The 23,948-nt window shown below is 40.0% G+C and overlaps 1 protein-coding gene across 2 annotated transcripts in view; it reads left to right on the top strand.

Annotated features, from left to right (window-relative positions):
- Positions 1-23,948, top strand: part of KSR2 (kinase suppressor of ras 2) — a 645,462-nt gene that overhangs the window by 322,856 nt on the left and 298,658 nt on the right. The window lies entirely within an intron of this gene.

Genomic DNA, 23,948 nt, shown 5'->3' with positions numbered 1-23,948 from the left:
ACAAAATAACACACTCTTTAAATAAATAGCAAGTATTTTTGCAGGCATTGGTTGATTTACTAAAGGCAAATAGACTGTGCACTCCAAAGGTGAATCTACACTTTACAAAGATTACCAGATCACATGCAAGGAAATAAGCATTTTTTGCTTGCACATACTGGATAATGGAAGTCAGCAGAGCTTGCCTTCATTTACTAATCTTTGGAGAAACTTCATTTGCAAAGTGCACAGTCTATTTGCCTTTAGTAAATCAGCCCTATTGTGTCAAAGCAGTTCAATGAGCAAAACTCTCAATTGGTGTTCATTTTAGTGAAATCACTCTGTTATCAAAAATACTACGATATCATTTGGCATATCTTTCTCCATAAGCTGCTGTTGGGTGTGTTTTTTTACCTGCTCTTCTTTTCCTCTCATCTATTGACACACAGGTTGCACACTTGAGTAATTTGAACATCGGTGTTCCTGTCAAAGGAACTAAACAAAAAAATCAGTCTGACTTCCACCTATGTGTGAACTATAGTAGGCTTTAGCTACGATAGATCTTTACTTTTAATACAATGTTAAATGCTAATTGGATATATATATTTACGTGTGTATCGAGACTGTAGAATGAAAAGAAAATTCCAGCATGGTGGTACTAAAGTGTAGGCTAAATAAAGAATATAGATTCTAAGCTTGAAAAAAATAAATGAAAACTCAATCATAGTGCCTTCTTCCTTAAGGGGGTTTTTCCTGTACCCCTTGACCTTTTTTTGCTGTAGAAACATATGAGATGATATATATAATGAGAAAAGACTTCTTGAAGATGTTAGGAAAAAGGTGTTGTGTAATATGTTGGAATGGAACAGAAACTGCCAAAATGAGGTGCACCAATGAATTGTATCTGATTATGTTTAGGTTTTGCCTGTATCATGATAGATTTATAGATTATATAAAAATGAAAACATTTTTAGAAAGTATAGTAATTTAAACTAAAGTTAAAGGCACACTGAAAGTTTTAAAGTCAATGATTTTTTTTACATAACATAAATGTTATTCTTACCTGCTCTGTGGAATGGTTTTGCACAGAGCAGCCCTGATCCTCCTCTTGTTGGGTCCCCCACTGGCTCTCCTGGCCCCTCCCTCCTGCTGAGTGCCCCCAGAGCAAGCAGCGCGCTCCTGAGCTGTTGCACTGCGTGTCCATTCACACACAGAGCCGTGGCTCAGCCCTGCCTTCTCTCTCTTCTCATTGGCCAATGGCTTCCACTGCTATCTCAGCCAATGAGGAGGGAGTCCTCTCGTGCACATCGCTGGATCCAGAGGAGACTCCTCCTTGCTCCCCATTGTGACAGCTAGGGATCTCCCCCCCCACTAGCTGTCACAATTAAAAAAAAAATTCTGTGAATGAGAACACTACAGGTTCCAACAGCCTTTGCAGCTGTCGGCTTGTAGTTCTCAATGAACTACCATGGTGCTGTGGAGTGCCGTGATAGTTCGTTGAGGCTTCCTGTCAGTAAGTATTTGCCTGCCCACACGGGATGTATGGGCATACAGATACACTGACAGTTCTGCAGGATACATGCATGACACCAGCGATCTGCTGATTGCTGGTGCAATGCTTTAGAAGCTCAAGAAACAAAAAATAATAAATGCACATTTTTTTTACCTGAAAAAAAAATGTGCATTTATTATTTTTCGTTGAAAGGTGAACTAATCTTTTAAAGCCAAACTCTATATTAGGCACACATTAATGCATTCATTCTGAATACATCATTAAATTTGAGTGGGAGAGGAAGACGCAGCACAAGTAGTCAATCAGTTCAGATGATGACAAGAAGGATGCTGACTGTAAGAGAAAGCAGAGCTACAATGATGAGCTCTTTACTGTGCTGCTTCTCTCTTTCACTGTCCAATCACAGGTTGGAGAAGTTACATGGCAGCCTGGGTTTAAAAGAAGTGGGTTGAATGATGCTGGCCATCATTCAACCAGAAAGACTAAGGATATCTTTTGTCAAAAAAAGCTGCATTGCGGGGTAGCTCTGGATTGAAAGTGTGTGTTGAAGCAAAATTAGCTGTTATATCTTTTATTGGGCTATTAATTTTTTACTGGGGTTTTCCTTTTCACTTTATGATTAAAACTCCCCGCCTCGGTCCCCTATACTATTCTAAACTTAATGCCCTTCTTTCCAACAGTGGTGGAAGCCTCCTTCTCTTTTTAAAGCCTCACTGTCTGATACTACCTATGCAGTGGCTTCCTATAGACTTACATAAAGGCTTTCTTCAGTGGTACAGGTATGGCCCATTGAGGCCTATGAGTAGTTTTTATGCAAGTGGGCAGCACCAGAAGGAGATGCTGTCTCCAAGTCTCCTTAACTACTCCCTGTGCAGTGACATACCGGTATGCCGCTGGACTTTATACCGGAATGTTAATACCGGAGTGTTAATATCGGAGTGATGCCTCCCCACCCCAGTACCGTTTCTCTTGTAATAGCAATCTGAGTGGCTTTCCAGCCACTAGACTGCTATTACAAGCAGCGGGAGAGGACGTCCCCCCGCCACCTTCTGCCACTCTCCCGTGCTCCCCTGTCCCACCAGGAGACCTGAAACACCAGCCAGCTGAACAAAGTCGGGATCAGTTTTGATCGGCTCTCCATTATAGTAAACCGGAAGCTGTGACCTGACATCACTTCTGGTTTACTCGGAAGTACACAGCGCCATTTTTAAAGAATAAAAGCATTCAGAAACACCGATCCTGGTTTTTTGAATGCTTTTAAGTGCAGAGGTCTCACCAATTTATTCTCTAAGGCCTCTGCTTTTAAAATGTATAATGCTTGGGGGTTCTAAGTATTATTATTATACAGGATTTATATAGCGCCAACAGTTTGCGCAGTGCTTTACAAAATGAAGGTAGACATAACAGTTACAATACAGTTTGGTACAAGAGGAAATAGAGGACCCTGCTCATTAGCGCTTACAGTCTAGGAGGAAGGGTTGAGTGATACAAAAGGTAATAACTGTTGGGGGATGAGCTGATGGAGGAAATAAAAGGCAGTTTACTAGTTAGAAGCAGGATAGACTTCTTTAAAGAGAACGGTTTTCAGGGATCGTCTAAAGGTGGATAGATTAGGAGATAGTCGGACAGATTGGGGTAGGAAGTTCCATAGGATGGGAGAAGCTCGGGAGAAATCCTGGAGGCGGGCATGGGAGGAGGTGACATGGGAACTAGTGAGCAGAAGGTCTTGAGAGAATCGAAGAGAGTGGTTTGGTAGATATTTTGAGACCAGGTTGGTGATGTAGCTGGGGCAGAGTTGTGGATGGCTTTGTAAGTTGTTGTTAGTATTTTGAATTTTATTCAAATTCAAAAGTAATTTTCTAGCAAAAAAACCTGATTGTTACATGTGAACAAAAGTGCCAGAAATGTCACAAACTGGATGTAGTTAAATCATTAATTTCCCTGGTTCACTAGAAGGTAATACTTTATATTTGTTATGTGAGCCTTTATCTATTTAAACGTGTTTGAGGTTTCATAGTACAGATGTATGTATAATAAGCCTATTGCAAGACTTTTATTCCGTTTAAGCATTTGGTGAAACTCTATAGTTCAGTTAGAGTTAGGTGGAAAACATGGAGGCCAGATACTGAAATGTTTTATCTTGTGTTTTAGCAGAAATGGTTTTAGTTTTACCTAGTCCTGTTATAGCAGCAGAATCATCATTAATAAGGACATTTACCTGCATCTTCTTGAAGATTGGTCCACTGGCTTATAATTGTCTCCATGTGGCATAAAAAGGTTGGGGGTGCGATTTAAAGCTGATTTCTGAGCTATCCGCCTCTCAAAACATTACCCACCCCCAGGGGCGGACTGACCATTTGGAAACTCGGGCACTGCCCGAGGGCCTGGGGTCGGTAGGGGGCCCCATGAAATGCCCCTGGTACCTTTTTCATAGGCTTTTTTGAATTTGGGCAAGGACACAGGGGCCCCATTATCTCCTATTGCCCGGGGTCCCATGAGTTGTCAGTCCGCCCCTGCCCACCCCTCTACCATATCCCTCATTTAGATTAAAAAAAGACCTGGTTGTGCTCCGTATATACCTGAATATACTTCACAAGTAATCTAACGTGGCCTGTCAGGTTCATAGTCTTCATTCTACTGGACTGCAGAGTGGAAGGGTCCTTCTTTGGGTGCCCTCATCACTATCTGGTGACTATCTGGATACTTCCCATTGCCTGTTCAATGACAGGGTTCTCACAGGTTCCTAAAGATTTCTGCAGATGTTGTCACAATAAGGAGCAGCAACAAGACATGTCGGTTGCAGGCCTGAACTGCAGCAGTGGATCAATGGACTTCACTACATATGGAAGAGATGTCATGATGAGTCACATAACAGCGATTTCGATTTATTTAAAAAGGGAAATAGAGGTTTTTTTTATTGTAAATGTGTGTGTGTGTGTGTTATTTTGTCTGAAAATGGGCTTTAATTCTGTCATCCGCACTATCCAATAATTATCTATGAGCAGATAAACGGCAAGAAATTAACCTTGCCTTTTAAGATCTTGCCTATATCCTATAACCTGTGGATCTCTACCATCACTTCAGTTGTAACAGATGATACCACAGCATTTTGTCTGTATTTTGTCTTCTCTTCTAGACTTAATCTTTGCAACTTTGAAATCCAGCATTTCAATTTCCTCTCCTGGATACAGATGTTTTTAAAATATAATTCAGCAGAGGTTGCCATGAAACATCTTTGAATCTCTTCTGACAAATAGAGAGGTATACAGAACATATTATACTAGAGCTCAGAAAAGCCTCAGGACTGTGCTAAATGTGTACATTTGAGAAAAGATTTAAACTGAATGATCCCATTAAACGTCAATGACACATCTGAAGTACTTGGCTTAGTGGTTTACGTAAGGTATCTTAACAAAATGCATAGAAAATCTGTCACTAACAAATGAAATGATTGAAGGGAGGGCTTTTAATCTGTCTGTTAGATTTGCACCTGCACAGTGTCTGAAAACAGACCTCTGCCTTGTACAAAGAGAACTGTGTGGGAAGTGTGCATTCATGTAATACCTATTATGACTGGCAATACAGGACTTTGATGTGCTCCTCCTACTCCTAACAACGATTCATAATGAGATTGGCATGTTGGCTCTTTACAATTAAACGTTTTAGCCACCTAGAGTCTAAAGTGTTGTCTTAACTCCCACCTCAGGAACAAACGTACAGTACAAGGTTCAGGTAAATTAGAAAGATCAGTATCAACTACAGTTAAAAGAATATTCTTTTACAATTTTGCAGTCCATTCACTGGTACAATTGAAGTGGAATTCCAGGCTATACTTTAACTAAGCTTAAAATAGCCCCAACCCCCCTTCTAACTCTTATACTAACTACCCTACAAGTAGACAGCAGCCGACAACGAATGCCCCATAGTAAGCTTTTGAATGGCGTCACCACCCAGGCATTCCGTCTGTCGGCTCTCTCTCCTTTCCCCTGAAGGCTGCTGCTGGGGAGATCACATGACCGGAGAATAGGTATGTATAGGCATTTTCCACAGGGTAGTTAGTATAGGATTTAGAAGAGGGGGAGCACTTTAAAGCTGGCCATAGACAGTTCGAATCTTGCCTGTTTTAGCAGGGACTAGCTGAGATTTGAACCATGTATGGGCAGGCTGAATGTACCCATCGATCGATCAACTTGGGTACAACCAATCTGTTGGATGTTACTATTATAGCCACTAGCACGAATCACTGTGTTCTTCTGGTGGTTACGCCCCCCCCCACCTGCACTGTGGAAATGATCTAGGGCAATATACACAGGATCACTTTCACTTTACAGCTGGCTGAAGAAACAGTACAACCTATTGATCCTTAGTATGTCTAAAGAGCTGAACTAGTTAAACTGATTGTAAGTCCCTTCATATACCCAGTGAAGTGACTAACCTTTGGTGATACACAGAGATGAACAATTAAACAAATCCTCCTACATAGTCTGGCCATAGATGGATCATTGTGTTTCCATCGCTCAGCGGGCTGATAAAAAAAAGGTGGATGGAAGAATCCTTCTCACTGTATTCTGGCAGTGAGGACTCCTCTGAGTCTGGCTGCGGCCACTGGTTGAATGAACATTTTCCCAAATTCCCGTTTGAGAGAACAATCAATAGATCAAACTCTCTTGAGCTGGAATGACCAAGGATGGATCAAAAAGCAGTCAGTCCCTGCTGAACCAGCCAAATTTTGCTCCATCTATGGCCAGCTTCAGCTGTTCCTGTTTAGCTGCAGACATCTCTCCTCTACATCAGTTCAAAGTACACAGATCAAAGAATACACACTATAGAAGGATATGCGTGGCTCATTTCTCATGTTAGAGGTTTACAACCACTTTAAGTAGAGGCTTTGCCTACATCTAAAGTAATGGCAGAGAGTAAATTACATTTAGGAATAAACCAGCTCACTAACAGAGATACAATAATGCCATGGTGGAACTGCAAGACGCATTGAAATTAAATACCATAGACAACAAATGATAAATTAGAGTAAAGTATAGGAAGTGGTGCTATACTGTCACATGGGGTAAGTAAAACACTTTCCAATACCTGAAAGTACTAGGTATTTTCTTATGCTGTTGGCTGTAATTGGAGCAGTGGAAGGATAAAGAAAAAGTGTATTAATGTCAGGGAGGGGTAAGGGATTAACGTGATATTAAAGGTGTGGCTTTAAAAAAAAAATAACAAAGATGTCATACTTACCTGCTCAGTTCAGTGGTTTTGCACAGAATAACCCTGATCCTCTTCTTTGTGGGTCCTGACTCCTCCCTCTTGACCAGTGCCCCCAATAGAAAGCTGCTTGCTATGGGGCACTGGTGTGTGCTCGCTCCCGAGCCCTGCTCTATGCATCCATAAGAGTCGTGGTTTGGCCCCACCCATGCTCTCTCCTCATTGGCTTGCTGGCTGTGATTGACATCAGTGGGAATTAATGGCTTCCACTGCTGTCTTAACTAATGTGGAGAAGGAGTTCTGGGACACCCAAGGTTCTTGTGCACAACGCTGGATTAAGAGGGGACTCGTGTGAGTATTGTGGAAGAAGGGGTTGTGGGGTGGGCTGTGGGGGAAGCAGCACACAGGGTTTTTACCTTCATGCATAGAATGCATGAAGGCAAAAAAAACCTTCAGCCTTTAAAATCAATTTAAAGCTAACCTGTTACTTTGCAGTGAATGAACAAAACATACATAGGTTTTCTTTAAGGTGAACCTGTGGCAAAGAGAAAAGTTACAAACTAACTTTTTTGTAAATTCATATACCTAATGTTTATTATTTACTTATTAGGGTATTAATAAGGTATTGATTTTGCACCAACAATGTACGCAACGCTTTAGGTATTGTACATTTACATCAGTTCCTGTCTTCAAGGAGCTTACAATCTAAGGTCCCTATCTCACATGCATACCACACACTAACACACAAACTGGGGCCAATTTAGACAGAAGCCAAATAAAATATCAGCATATCTTTGAAGTTTGAGAGGAAACTGAATTACCCGGAAGAAACCCATGCAACCACAGGGAGAACATGCAAATCCATGCAGTGCTGAAAGACAAGAATGCTAGCAACTAAGCCACTGATTGCTGAGTGTGACAGCCCTCTCTAAGCGGTTATTCAAATAACTGCCTTTTTTCCAGTTACTATTTGCATAGCCAACAGCGCCCTCACATGATGCAGTAATGCTTGATGACAGGTTGTAATTTTCTTTAAAAGTTAGTTTATAACTTTTTTCATTGCCACATACTTGCTAAAGGCATCTTTGGGTTAAAGAAAATTAGTCAACTATGAATCAAGTATTCTCGGTGTTACAGAGTGGAGAAAAACAGTGTAGAAAACACAGTACTCCTATTATTTACATTCATGTTGTTGTAATCACCAGTGGAAAATCAGCTGTTTTGTTGATTTGGATGGAAAGCTGAATTTTTTTCCACGTTTCACGTTCCAAGTTTATTTTGACCTACCTGGTTTCCCCTTTCACTCTCATCAACATGCTAATGACATTTTGAAATAATACTATTCGTTTTCAATATATGACACCACAGCACATTGCCTCAGTACTCCTCTCAAGACCCCCTAGCCCTGATGCAAACAGCGGACTGGCTTTTGGGGGAGTTATGAAATTACCAAAATGCCTTGATGGGGTAGATGTCAGTTTGGAGAATTGGAAGTTCCTAGGAAGCTTGCATTTGCATGCAGACTGCCTTAGGTAATGTCCATAATTTAGTCCTGAGTCTCCAAATTCAAAGAATTGAAATCCAATGACTGAAATGGGTGGGCCAGAGGAAGTCAGGCTGGAGATGAAAGGGATAGATGATATCAGCAAATTAGGGGGACTATCTGACTTGCTGCATCATCAAGCGTCTTTAGTTGCTAGGATGAAATTTGGCCATAGATACTGTATCTGCTCCCCCGATGTAAATGAGTAAGGGGTACATAGTATCCCCGGTTGCTCATTAACAAAGAAATAAAAAATAAATAAGTGCGCCACATGTCTGTAAACATCTAAAAAGAAAAAGCCCCACAGTATAAATCCACTGTCAATCGTGTTGTCCAGTGATTTAGGGCCTATTCACACCAGCAGCTGTGCTAGAATTCACACAGCACTGTTTTAAATAGATAGTCCCTCTCCCATCATAAGTAAAAGTGCTGTTGAAAACATTTTGCTACTCTTCCATTTTCCTACTATGTAATTAGTGTTTGTGATGATGACAGATGTGTATATATAGCCTCAAAAAGGATATATCCCACTCCCTGTGGCACTGCCAGTCTAAATCTTCATCAGCAATTTAATATAATCAGCATCACTGTCGTCACTTGTGTCATGGGTAGGTTCTGTGCTGTGCTATGGAATATCAGCCTGCTTTTAGAACATGAATTTATCCAAAAAATAAAAGAAATCAGAAGTTGTAAGGACCCTTTGATTGCCAGAGGGAGCACAAATGGATTGTTATGCAACATTAGTTACATGTGAATTGGCACATGTGTCAATATTGCATCTCTGGAATCAAGCCAGCTATATCTATAGTGTTATATTATCCAGCTATAAAATGTAGGGCTAATTCAGGAAATATACAGTACCTTGTATGTGTATATATTTTGTAAGGGGGGCATGCTCACCTGGTATTTGCAGCTGTAACCATGCTGTAACCATGCAGGAGACACCTAGGAACAGCTTAAGCAGCTTAGACCAGCACTTTTATTCAGCAGGGCAGAACACAGTTTTTAAGGCTTTCTACAGCAAGTCCATCGCATAAAACATCCAAACTACTAACTAAACTCATTTCAGTTCCTGACTTATAGAGTACCCCTTAACAGGTTCCTCAAAACAGACAAGAAGCATGTGAACCTTCTTAGGGCTCATGTACACAGTGCATTTGGAAAACTCTTCTTAATGATGGAAACTGCTGGAAAAGTAGGTTAAAAAATGTCACTTTAGCCGCGATTGCATACCGCATTTATGCTCGTTTGCGTTTAGAAGCTTTTTAAAAGATAACCTCAGGAGACCTTCACAAATGCCCAGAATGCACTGAAAAATAGTAAAAAATTAACTATTTCAGACATTTTGAGAGAATAAAGAGAGCAGAAGCAGAGAGAGCAGCATGTGTTGAGATGACCTGACTTTTCTGGTTGTATTCACTATGGATCCCATCATGAGCATAATGCAGCACATTCTACCATTTTTTCCTTCACGCGAAACCTGCAACTGACTGCGCTGGTGTACTAGGTCCATTTGAATACATGGAAACTGCTTTGCATGTATTTCTGATGATGAAAAAAGGCTCTGGACACCTTCTGGATATGGAACAGTTAAAGAAACGCTTCTAAACGCAAATGCCTATAAATGCAGTTAACCGCCGGTAAAGTCTACTCCTGAACGCAAGTTTGGTGCGTTCAAAAAAATGACTGTAAACTCAACTGCCTGTAAATGTCTGTAAACGACTATCTGTACATGGACACATAGGAAAACGTTAGGGACAGTTCAGGGGCTGAACAGCTCCTGAACGTCAGTTTAACAGCTGCAGTGTACATGAGCCCTTAGTGTTCTGACAGCAGATAGCCTTTTCACCTAGCAGGAGGCTTCCGTAGCAGAGAGAGTGAGAGCCCTGAACATGAGACGGCTTACACATACTGTATAAGGGCCTATGAACAGCTGAGACTAATAATCTAATAGCCGGCCAAATCTACGGAAAAGCTACATCTATGTGGATACCAGGCCTTGAGGGATATGCTGACCAGATCTGACCAGACCAGGATGAGGATACAGGAGGTCCAGTGATATTTTACACAAATGCGCATAAAGATTGCGTATCTGGTGAGTGCGCAGTCTTCATATTTTATCACCTGTTGGTCCTTCATATAGGACGTTTGAAGATCGTCCCGGATCTCAAGAGCACTCCTTCATTGGACTGTTTCACTCTCCTCACTCTATGGCCACCATCTAGTGGCGTTATTAATTTCAGTCACTGTTTATCACTATTGTGTATCACTAGTGGTTTATTTATTATTGTGTCTAGTTATATAGCGCTGCACCTCTTTTTTCACAATAATCTAATAGGTAAGATACAGTTCTAGGAATGGAAGCTTTATCCCACTCAAAGCTCTACAAAGCCTCCAGGCTTAGGACACAGAAAATAACTTAAAGGAGAAGTATGGCCAAAGCACTATTGGCCATACTTCTCCTATGGATCACAGAAGTGCAATTAGTTCTGCATTTCTGTGACCCAGATTCACCCTACAGCGGGCTAAAGATTTCTGTTGGCTGACATCACAGAGCTGGTCTAGATTCCGATTATAATGTCAGGATCCGCCCGAATGTCTGACCGCCAGCTGCCCCTTCCACAGCTCAGTGCTCCAGTGAGCACTGGAGGGCAGAGTAGAAAGCCGGTGAGTGATAGTCACTGCTCTCTGCTCACTGAAGACCGAAAACAGAGCAATCATATGATCACTCGGTTCTCCGTCTTAGAGTTGGCTGGGGACAGCGGATGCTTGGGTTGATGCTGCAGCCATGTAGGTAAGTATGTATTTTTTTTTAAATTCCTATACTTCTTTTTTAAAGCAACATTAAACCCACCAATGTAACTGTCATATTTACTTGTGATCTCAAGCAAACTATCAAACCATCAAATGGCTGTTGTCAAAATTGATCAGATGTGCAGCACTATGGAACCTGCATATCAAATAGACGCTAAGATGACAGTTTCCTGGGCAGTAAAGGAAAGCAGGGTTTAGGTCCGCTTTCAGATACTCAGAAAAAAAAACAGCCACAGACCATGAAGCCCCACTGTTATGGACACCAAATATTACTTGTTTCCTCATTCTGAAGGTTTATGTAAAGGATGCATAAGGATGCATAATATATAACAAGAGGATATTACTTGAAGAACCATGGATATCCATTCTCTTGTATGCCATATCTGTCTTTCAGAATATTGAAGAAATTACCTTTTATGCATAATGTTGATCATAACGTGACTTTAAGTTTTACTTCCAATTTTAAAAGTTGAACTCCAGGAAGATATTAAAGATGCAGACTAATGCAGCTCTGTATTTATTAAAAAATCATTGCATTAAAAAAAACAACTAGTGCAAGTACAAGAATTTACAGCACTATCACATTGGGAGGGGGAGGGTTAGTAGTTGGAACAAATCAGGTGTCCTGCAAATATGCTAACAAGGAGCAAGCTGACAAAAGGAAAGAACATAGTGAGCAAACAGATGACCTTATGAGTCTGCTGCTGCTCCATCACTGTGCAGTCAGCAGGCTAGGGATGAGGAAATGACACCACTGTACTCTCTTAACTGTAATAGAGAACGTTTTAACACCTTTCTTGTTGTTGCCAGCCTTAATGTGTTCTGTTGATATACATGAAAAGATACTGAAAAGATCTGAAACATGACTTGCTATAATGCTACATGATGAAAAAGGGTTTGAGCTGGAAGAAATAGACATTTGGATCCATATGGTGCTTTGTGACAGTTTCAATGTATGATGAAAGAGCACGACTGGCTACTTTTTCCTGGCTTATAGACCATAGCTTTCTCATTAATTTGAATACATTAGTACACATCTTTATTTACTCTTTATTGTATTAATTGTGAACAGGAGAAGGGCTTAATGTGGTATTAAGCCCAATGGCAAAACGTTAACATATTGCAGCTTACTGATCATTAGATGTGGTGGCTACATTAGTTTTTCTTTTTTTTTAGCCTTTTTCCTCTCTGGTTTCACTTTGTGATCTGGCCAGTAACATACCTCCTATATTAGAGTACCTCCACTCTGGATGGAGGCGCACAGGAGCACCTTTGGACAGCAGCATTGTCAGTTTGGGGGTAGGGGAGTATTAGATGTACTAGCAAATTTAGATACACTAACAAATTAAAACCAAACTCCAGCTAACATGTTTTAGGCAGTTGCAGCAACAGTTTTTTTTTGCTTTTGGGATAAAGGGTTTATATATATCATTGATCATTGTAAGCACTCCTGTCAGTGGCAAATGGTTTGTCTCATCCCTGTAACTGCTACATCTGCAAAAGAGCTTGTTCTAAAAAAAACCCAACAGATTTACTGGCCAGATTACCAGATGAAAAGAGAAAAAAAGAAAACTAATTTGGCAATCACATCTAAGAGTTGGTAAGCTTCAATATAATAAATATTAGCTTTTGGGTTTAATACTGATTTAATCTCACAAGAATTATCTGAAATTGGAGAACAAGCCATCAGAATTAAGTTGCCCATATAAAATGTTTTTATTTGAAAATAAATGAATGTTTTTCATATTTAGTTCAGAGAGCAAAATGCTTGCTAAAGGAAGGCAACTTTCATAAAGAAAAGGGTTAAACCACAAGGTCTCCCAGCCAGAAAGCAAATGTAGTAAATACACCAAAGTAATTTCTAGAAAATTGAAAAGTTCTCTTTCCTTTTTATTTCTCTCATAGAAGGTGGCAGCAATCTACTCTGCAGGTTTCCAAAACATGAGTGCCAAAGGTGTCTTACAGCCAGGCAGTACCGCTAAGTCAGATCCAGTGTATATACCTTACAGCTGCTTTCTGTGTATTATGGCCTGGCTGCTTCCTTTTATGTTTGCTAACGAAAGCTATTCATTTTTCTTTGCAAATTGCTTAATAATCCATACACTCAACTTGCAACCTTATACCTGCTTCTCTCTGTGCCTACAACCTGCTGTTTTCAAATTAACAAGTAAATCAGTGAAAGTCATTGTATTTAGCTAATAGAAATGTGGATGAATAGAGCAAGGTGAAAACCTGGGAATAAATGAAGGATGAAATGCTCCTGAATATATAGATGTCAGACTATTCTACTAATTAATAATTTGTAATTTATGTGAGCTAGGTATTAAGTAAAGTGCACTAAATAATTATTGCGTACATCCGCTAAAATCTGATATTCTAGTGTGGAAAGAACACTATTGGGAAAAAACTCTTTAACTTCTTTTTTAAATCAGATATTTTTTATTGAAGTTATATGTTTTTTAAACAAACCTATACCATATTTGCCAACTGTCCCGAATTTGTCAGGACGGTCCCGCTTTGTATTCCCTGTCTCTTTTCAGCTTGAAGCCCTCAGTTTGCCATTACTGCTGCCCTGCCCTTTTTCTGTGTGCAGTGTGTATAGATGATTCAAGTGTGCAATGCAAATCCTAATGACATTCATATGTAATTCAAATGTCAGTCATATGTAAATCGATTTGTCATTCATAGGTAAAAAATGCAAATATGAAAATCCAGGTTCATCTGCTTAAGACAGGCACCCTGGAGACCATCAACTTGGATGAGAATCTTAAGTGATATATATCACTTTTAACAATGTGGCAGGGTACAGCACTGTCACATATCCACCCCCCTTTGTTTCAACTCAGTAGAGGGTGGAACACAGAAGACTGAACTTCTCAATTTGGCAGCCCTGTGTCAAGCATCACTTACATGGGCCCAGTCCTGACATCAAAGTTACAATCAAAGGGAATCTCTATTTTCCCTGCTACACGTACTTGGGCTCTACAAAAACACTCCCATGTCTTTTTATGGGTGTGCGTCCAAAAGAGATGTCTGCTATTTTTTCTTGGGACCACACTAGTCATTTTACCATTAAGAAAATTACAAACATTGGTTTCTTACTGAACTTGAGGTTAACTCATAAACTTTATGTGTCTGATACCATTAAAATTACAATGCTCTCCTTCAGGTTTCTCTATACCAACCCATTTTCCTTTGTTTAGCTTTGAAGGGGTCATATTTTTAAGCACTTTTGAGTCATAAGTGTGAGCACTTCAGTTTGGGAATCAGTCTTTTAGCTCCCCCTTGATGAGGCTGAGCTAACTCCCTGAGACCTTTGTTTACCAGGTTCATTCCCACACCTAGGAGTTTCCTGTACCTTGGGAAATCGTTCACCAAAATTACCTTCCTGAACCTGTAGTAGGCCTAGTCTTGTTATACTGTTTATCTCTACTGAGTCCGTTAAGCACTCATTACTTTTTCAGGGTTACCAGCAACCATGTCACATTGACCATCATTTTTATCATTATTTCCATTGTCACCCATGGTAACCAAGCCAATAAATTTCAACAATGCATTGAACTCTTTTTTGTTGTCAGAAATATCAACACATTTGTCAGAACTAATTTCAGTGTTTGGCAATGCAGTGTCTGAAGAGGGGCCATACACAGCGGAGTGGTTTTCTCCCTTGGCAACTTCACCATCTGCACTCTGCCAGTAACTGTCCTGATACCTTCATTGCATAAACTAACATTTGGGTCAGTTACTCCAATCTGTTCATTTACCCTTATGCCATCTGGCACTTCCATCAACATCAGCTAGTCTGATACCACAACATTGTTATTAAACCATTTGTGGTTTATCTGGTCTCCAATCAAAGGTACCACCAATCCATCTGCCCATGGAGACACAGGAAAATGGAGTGGCTCAACAGTAGGCACATTGCACATTTCATTTTTAGCTATAACAGATTGCAATAATACCTTTTTAAACACAGCAGGTTGCCATACCATATTCTTACTAATGTGATCTGGTGGCGGTTCATTACACACATGACCATTTTCATACATTTCATTTTCAGCATTGACAGACTGCATTTTGCACAAAATTTATGTTTGTTTTATGTTATATTTTATATATGTACCAGTTTTAGCTATACATATATATTCATTTTGGTACTAATAAACTATGACTTTTTACATTTGCCTTTTCTTAATATTTTGTTGCTGCAAGTGTTCAAATTGCAACTCCTTTAAATTAACCAGTACTATGTATGCAAATTTGTTTGGGTGGACAACACTGAACTCAAAATATTCTGAGTCTACACTGCATTTCATACAGTTTTGCTCAGTGTGTTGAAGTATGTTGAAGGAAGCACCAAAAAGTGAATTTTACCTTTTAGTATACGTGCTTTCACATATGTTTATATCTATTAAAGGACAGGTTCACATTTTGGAACATGTTACATGTTCCACCCGTATTTAGAGTGGAACATGTAACATGTTCCAGCAGCTGCAGCTTCTCCCCCTCTCCCCTTCCCCCTGTGACAATGAGCGGGGGATCTTCTCCCCATGCCTGCTGTCACTATTTGAAAAAAAAAAAGTGTCCGTGCAGGGCTGCCCACGTGACAGCATCATTCATTCACAGAGTTTTGTGAATGGGAGAAGTACAGTGCGGTCACCGCTTTCCTCACAAAAAAAATAACACCTTTTTATTAGAAGGATCAAATCCTACTTACAAAGTCACCAATCTTTCAAGCATTTAAAGGGATACGCATTCATTATATACTGCTGTCCGAGGCTGGCACCCGAAGACAGATACCCAAATGTAGATGTTCCCTTTGCACACTAAAAACCCAATGCTTTTTGAAGATTATAACCCTTCTTCATCAGAGCAGTTCTGACAATACATCCTACTACCATTCCATCAGTCAAAAGCATTTTCAAAGGTGGCTTTTTATCCGGAATATAACTCCTCACTAACAGATCCTTCAAGCTGGGGGCCTTGACCACTTTGGGTCTTGGGGGTAATATAGTCCTAAGAACCGGATCCTTCCTAAACAAGGGCCAATATTGCTTAATAATCTTCACAACTCTCCCCTTGCTTTGCAATAGGGTTAAATGCAAGCAGGGGTTTCCTTCGTCTTAATTCACTTCCCTTTATCACACAAAAGAGTTTTTCTGTCTATCTCCAAAGAGTCTCTATATGCATTTCCCACAATCTCAGGTTTATAATTTTTTCCAGAAACTTCACTTTCAACCCTTCTGACTGTTGTTGATAAGTGATCACATTTAAGTAGTTCCTCCTATACTTCAGAAATGCCCCTTTTAGGGATTGCCTCAATCCAGGGATGATGATGGCAACTATCCACTAGGACAAACCCTTTACGGTCAGTCTCTTTTTGGTATACTGATGTTTCAGTCATACCCTCAATAAACCTGACACTCAAGTTAAGAAAGTTGACCCAACTTTGACTATAAATAGTCATAAATTCCAGGTTCCAGTTTGGATTATTACATTTTTGGGTGAACTCTTGTAATGAAACAGACATATAAAAGCATGAAGTTGGTAACCATATGTAATTTACTATTGTAAATGTTACACTAATTTTAGGCTACATGCTACTGTGCCAATTAACTTCTGGCACCTCTGATGCCTGAGGCATACTCATATTGTAAAGCAGAAGGGAGGAGATAGCAGTAGAAAAGCATAGTCAGACTCATCCAGTTTTGTATATTCCAGAGATGAATAGACAGCCAGTCAGTGTATGTCTCGCTCATAGAAATGAGGTTGTTGGTATCTGCCAGCATCCAAAGACATAAAATTATAAATGTTATGATCAGGCATCTGTCATCTCATGTCTGTAGGAAGCCACTGTTTGCCATAGAATTTAGTTTGTGTAGAATTCGCTTAGTGTTTCATCCAGTAAAACTGTTATTAAGCTTGTGTTTATGAAGGGTTAAAGACAATATATTTTTTGACATGACTGTGTGCATCTGGTCAATGTGTCTAAATGAAATCACCATACAGACCGGAACCCAGGCATTGTTTACAATGTCTCCATGAATTAGAGGCCTTTATCTTGCTACATCACAGAGGATTGCAATAACCATATATAACAGATATTACAAGCCTTTGATGCAATGAGAGATGATAGAAAACAATGCTTCTGTGAAAGATACTCTTACTGACTCTTCAACGTTCTTTCTTATATTCTAGGCTAATTTGGTTAGGTTTGCCTTTCCAAGACTTACTACTTTTATTGTAAATTTTGCCAAGAAAACCTACATACGAAAATCCAATTAGGGAAGTTGTTTCTTTACTGTGCTCTTTGGATTATGACCTATAAGTGTTATTGTTGTTAGGATTACAGCTCATTTAACTGCTATTATAGTTGATAAAAGCAGTACTGCAGCCAAGTGGTGAGCTCAGCTTGCACTCAAAATGGAATTAATTGAAAAACTGTATAGAATGTAATTGCTCTTAGTATATCACTAATGCTATGAGTTCCAAAACCTAGGAGCAAAGGGTTTTTTCTATCTCTTTGGTCTATATCTCTTGGTGGTTTTCACTGTGAGCACTGATTTGTTCAAACATGAGCCTAACAGTGGGGCTTTAGAGAATGTAATAAATTCCATGGTATATATTTACAATTGTAAGTTCCATGTAGCAAATTTCTCATTTCTAATACCTGATATGCTTTCATAATTAAATACCTCATAAGGTGACATTCTACAAAACTGGATCATGCCTATGTACATGATTATTAAATGTATATTCTTTTAAATGCTCTTTAGTATGCATTTGTATTGCAAAACTTGCATGTGTGGCCATATGAGAATCTTGTTTGGGCATATCATTATTCTGTTGTCTGAAAATGTCATTCAGTGATACTGAATTCCTCTGACTCTTACATCTGGGAGGGCCATATTTACTTTGACATCTATCTCAGCAGCACTATCTCCCTTTCCAGGAAAACATTTTCAGATGCTTGAATGCCTGCCCCCCCCCCCCCCCCCACTTGTGTCATCTCTTGGCTTCCTGGTGTGGACTGAACTGAGTGTCCAGTGCTCCTATCTTGTCTGTCTGGTTCCTTCCCCTGTGGGTTACCTAGATTAGGTGGACGACTACCAGCATAGTGCTCTTTCTTTCCCCATATTTGAACCCCTGAAGAAGCCTACCTGGCAAATGCGTTGGATCTACCACCTTCCTAATACATCAGTCAGCTTATCAAGCCTACAATCATCTCATCATTCTATACTCTCAAAAAAGGTGGTTTGATTTGCACTTAAGAGCTGTGATACCTACAATACAAAATGTATTGTGTCACTGTGTTTTTAGATATTTTGTAATAAAGCCTTATCATTTTTTACATTAGTTTATTTATGTGTGTTTACCCTGAGGGAACTTTTGCACCTTAAAAATCCCACATACCTTTTCTTCTTTAATTTTTGTATTGCAAAAATTGGTGAAATTGGTTTTTGTATTTGAGATATATAAAATGCCCTCCAGGTTAGCTAGATAGGCTGTTTGTTTGTTTTTCTCTTTTTTTTTTAAACAGAGGCTGAGTAGCAGCCTAGGATGAGTCAGCCTGTGAGTGAAGCAGAAGTTCATCTCAGTACAGGCTAGGGAGGTTCTACAGGTCAGAGCTTCTGGAGCCCTCCCACCCTTCCAAAAACTCAAGGAACTTTCTGGAAGAAAGGCAGAGGAAGGGAGAAGGCTCAGATCTGTATGCTTGAGGGACCTTGGCCAACCCTCTGGCTGGAGGTTGGGCATGGTGACCAAGGCAACCCTCAGATATCACAGAGCCTGGGGAGCAGGGTCAGTGAGTGTCGGGTGGAAGATGTAGTAAGAAGCTGGAATGTGGAGCCTGGGAGGGGGCACCAGGGAGAGAGCCTACCTACAGGCAGCTTGCTGAACAAGAGGACCTCCACTGTACCACCGTGTCCAATGAAGGACATCCTGAACAGCAGGGAAGGGGCCAGCCCAGAAAAAGGACTGAAGGCAGCCACCAACTAACTGAGCTGGCAGTAAAGAAATGTGAGTACTCTTACACCCGCTAGGCCAGATAAGGGGAGAGGGCAGTCAGGTGTAAGACCCAACTAGCTTCTCATCCGGGACTGTTCTAAATCTACAGCTCTTGGGCCCCCTTGCCAAGGGATACCCTCAGGCAGCTGGGTGAAGAGAAGTATTCATCTGGGATCTGAGAAGGTACACCAAAGAGCTTTTAACGCTCTTAAAGGAGAGACTGGTTCTATCTGCATTTAATTGTACATAGTTGCTCAAACGTTGTCCTGAAGTTTGCAGTTCCCTTGGGCATCCTTTATACCCCTAGATCCCATCCAAGTTCTTAACCCCTACAATAAAATCACAAAACCAAGCTCAAGGACTCTTTACTGACTCCGAATGCAAAGTGTGAGAAAATGTGTGTTGCCTGGCTGTGTAGAGCTTAAGGGGGACTCAAAAACTCAGCGGTTAGTGCTACACATACTGTATAAATATAAACTATATTGCCAGAAGTAAAGGCCGCCTGCCTTTACACGCACATGAACTTTAATGCTATCCCAGTCTTAGTCCATAAGGTTCAATATTGAGTTGGCCCACCCTTTGGAGCTATAGCAGCTTCAACTCTTCTGGCAAGGCTGTCCACAAGGTTTAGGAGTGTATCTATGGGAAGATTTGTCTACAAATATATGTTGCGCTCCTAAATACCTCTCAATAAATAACAATCAAATTATTACCATTAAATCAATTCAAGCCATGATACAAACAACCAATAAAAGTGCATAAACACCAAAAAATATTTGAATAGATTGTTTCAACTAATCAATCTCCTCCAAATAAATATCAAAATAATTCCACATGAAATACTCCTCTAAAAAAATTAATCAAGTGCTCATAAATCATCTATTAGTGACATGATGTATTTACTAATACCCTCAATTTCATTTAAATTCATAATACCCTCATTTAATATAATAAAAATAGTAAACCAACTAATAACCCTCAACTAAAACGCATTTAGATGATTCCCCATAAATAAAAATAACCAAATGCTCATAAATAATTAGTGATTAATATGAATCCAAATATCATCAAAATAATAGTCCCATTGAATAAACAATTTTTTATATATAGTGACTTGGTGCTTGTTGTTCTTCAATTTGTGACTTTTGTGAATCCCTCAAATATTGAAGATGTGCGCTCACCTCCTTTGATGCCTGCAATTAGGCTATATACGCTTTCGGTTCACTTTCCCTGGAACCTGCTAGACATATACTTTTGCTGGTAAAATAGGGAGATCATTCCTTTAGGAGTGATGATGTATCCTCTGGTGGCTGATTATCCCCTCAGGGATTACACACTCCTTTTGTTATCCCAGACCTCCTAATTATCCTCTCCTTGTGTTACTGTTTTTCTTCTTTGAGTATATTACACTGCAAGGGCATTAATATGCATCGTGAGACATCAGCTTAAGGTACTGCTGCTAGTCTCATAGGATGTGGAGGGGTGAATATTGTACTGCTCACTGTTCTCCTTCCTGGAAGCTGTCACACGAGGAAGCGGCTTCCCTTCACTGGAACTAAAGGGCCAAGCCCAACTGCTGAAAAACAACCCCACACCATAATCCCCCCTCCACCAAACTTTACACTTGGCATAATGCAATCGGGTATGTACCTTTCTCTTGGCAACTGCCAAACCCAGACACATCCATCGGATTGCTAGACAGAGAAGTGTGATCAGAGAGAACTGTTTTGTTTACAAACAGACCCCCCATCGGAGATGCTCAGCAATCACCGGGCGCCGACAAGTAATCACTCGGTGATTGACAGCCGTGGCTGCGGACAGCGGTGCGGGTAGGGCGCGCGCGCACGCCTTGCGTGCGCCCCCGGCCCAGGAGTGCAAAGTCACGTATATATACATGAGTTTGTGCACCCGTGCCGATCTGTTGCAGTACTTCTGCTATAGAGTGGTCAGAAAGCGGATAGAGGAGAAAATTGTAAACAAGTTTTGATTGAAACAAAAAAGAAGAAGTAGCTAGACCAGGGTTTCATCTAGTTCAGTGTCAAAGTTAGCGTCAAAGGTCATGCTCAGAAGCAGTCAGCTTAAAGCTTGGTTCAAAGATGAGAGTCAGTGTAATATAGGTAGGGTTAAAAAAAGTATTGTGTCAGTGTGTTTTAGGCAGGATATAAAAAGCAAAATGTGTACTATTATTTCTGGGCCCTACTACAGGTACAAACAACAAATAATATATACATATGTGGTGTCCTTGTGATCATCAGGAGTAGGAGGATTTGTTTTGGGCTGCTATTTGGTGATAGACCATGGGAATACCCGGACATATGCAGCTACATTTTTAAAAAAATATTATTTTTTTTACTATTTTGTGTCAGTTTTCCTTTGATAATAAAAAAACAAGAGCTATCCATGACTATTTTTCACCATATGAAAGCTTGAATTGTCCTGAAAAAAAGACAAGATATAGTTTACCTAGATATCCTAAATAGTTGTGGTGATATGTGCAGTTTTATTAACACCTGTCAAAGTTGTACTGTAAAACTGTGGAAATGATATAGCGAGCGCTACAAACAGAAATATATAAGCAGCTAGAACACCAAAAAAGGCAACCAACCAGCCTTACAATGATCAAAATAAAGGAGAAAAATAGGTGCAGCGCTAAAATCAGAATACAGTAAACATCTCTATAAGATGTATATGCATCCAAATGCCAGTGATCAAAAAAATTTGTGATACAATGGTAAACAGTGCGCTATTCGTGAGAAATGTTAAAGCACACGTAAAGTCCTCATCCCAGGTCAGTGGTGATAAGAAAGGTGAAAAATCCTAGGAACAGATAGAGTGCGCACTCACCAGAGGTGCGTTTAAATAACGCATGTAGAGAAGTGTAATCTGCATAAACGCTCCAGCATCAAGGCTCTGGTCAGACCGCACTCCGTACTATCCTCTGTTTCACCGCGAAGCACAGTAACCAGGATTCATCAAACCGTGTAGGAGTCAGAGATACTCCTTAGTCCAGATAGGCACTGTGGGAGGTGGTGCTCTCAAAGAGAGCCCAATAAAGGACGCCACATAGTGTGATGCTGTATGACTGAGGTTTATTTAGCCAAAAAAGGGTGAAACAACAAAAAGTACTGACCATACAATGTTGGCCACATGTGGTGGCTAAATGTCCAAAAGCTGTAGCCCCCTGACGCGTTTCGTGCGATGCACGTCCTCAGAGGTTCAGGGCTTACAGCAGGACATCCTTCCCCATCTATTTATACACAGAAATGGCAATCGCGCTAGTCGCGGCGGCCATTTTGCGGGCGTCTCGCGCATGCGCAGTAGATCGGCGCCATTTTGCCATAGGACGCTGAGGAGAATGCAGTTATTCCTCCAGTGTCCATTCAAAATACACGTGTTCGTTTAAAAGAACACGTGAATAATGTCAAAAAGGGCTATAAGGATCACTCATTATCACTCCATTATAAAACGCATCACAACCAAGACCCATCATCATTAATATTTATGGGTATAGGACTGATAAACGCACATTGGAGAGGACAAAATAAAAAAAGAGCAATCTCACAATTAGAGTCTAAGTGGATTTATGACCTTGGATCTTTATATCCAAAAGGCCACAACATTGAATTTGACTTGAATTGCTTCATTGATGACAGTTAATGTGCGTTTACATTGTTCTGAAATTATTGATATTTTTGCCCTGTCTGAGTTGATGTGGTTGATGGTGTCCTATTATTAACAACACCAACATAACGTTTCATTATGAATTCTATTTTATATATGTTTTTAGGGATTTTTAATATATTTTTTTGTATATTTTTATATTCTTATACAATTTTACGTCTCATGCTTATGTACCAGTATTGATGTTTTATTTAATTTTCTGACCATATGAAATTGATTGTACTATACTGACCTATTTTAAAATATACATTTAATAAAATATGCTAGATTTTAACTGTATTTGTATTATCTACATCTATCTATTACAACAGAAATGGCCATCGTATAATTATTTAATTTTTAATTATCTATTATTATGATTTAATATTTATTAAATCTTTTTTATAAAGTCATTAGTGAATAACCACTTATTGACTACTCATACTTTAATTGAAAGCAGAATAAAGATAAATTTTTTTCCCTTAATTTATATTATGTAAATTCTCTAGCATTTATATACACATATATATACAGTATAAATGCATTATAGTAAATCACCGAGTTCTATCTGGACAGGGGGTTTTTCGTATGGAGCTAATGCTATCATACAGCATGATGCTCCTTTTTGTTTCACCAATAATGCTCATCTCTGTCAGTAGTCTGATCGGCGATTATAATATATTCTGCTTTCCCCACCTAGAATATGGCGCCTATCTTGTAAGTCCCATGTATTTTGAATGGACACTGGAGGAATAACTGCATTCTCCTCAGCGTCCTATGGCAAAATGGCGCCAATCTACTGCGCATACGCGAGACGCCGGCAAAATGGCCGCCGCGACTAGCGCGATTGCCATTTCTGTGTATAAATAGATGGGGAAGGATGTCCTGCTGTAAGCCCTGAACCTCTGAGGACGTGCATCGCACGAAATGCGTCAGGGAGGGCTACAGCTTTTGGACATCTAGCCACCACATGTGGCCAACATTGTATGGTCAGTACTTTTTGTTGTTTCACCCTTTTTTGGCTAAATAAACCTCAGTCATACAGCATCACACTATGTGGCGTCCTTTATTTGGCTCTCTTTGAGAGCACCACCTCCCACAGTGCCTATCTGGACTAAGGAGTATCTCTGACTCCTACACGGTTTGATGAATCGTGGTTACTGTGCTTCGCGGTGAAACAGAGGATAGTACGGAGTGCGGTCTGACCAGAGCCTTGATGCTGGA

Source organism: Staurois parvus, unplaced genomic scaffold (genome assembly GCF_062004578.1).
Source record: "Staurois parvus isolate SC_StPar_1 unplaced genomic scaffold, SC_StPar_1.0 ptg000014l, whole genome shotgun sequence".
Taxonomy (NCBI): Eukaryota; Metazoa; Chordata; class Amphibia; order Anura; family Ranidae; genus Staurois; species Staurois parvus.
Note: the sequence above shows the minus strand (reverse complement) of the source record. Positions and strands in the feature narration are given on the sequence as shown.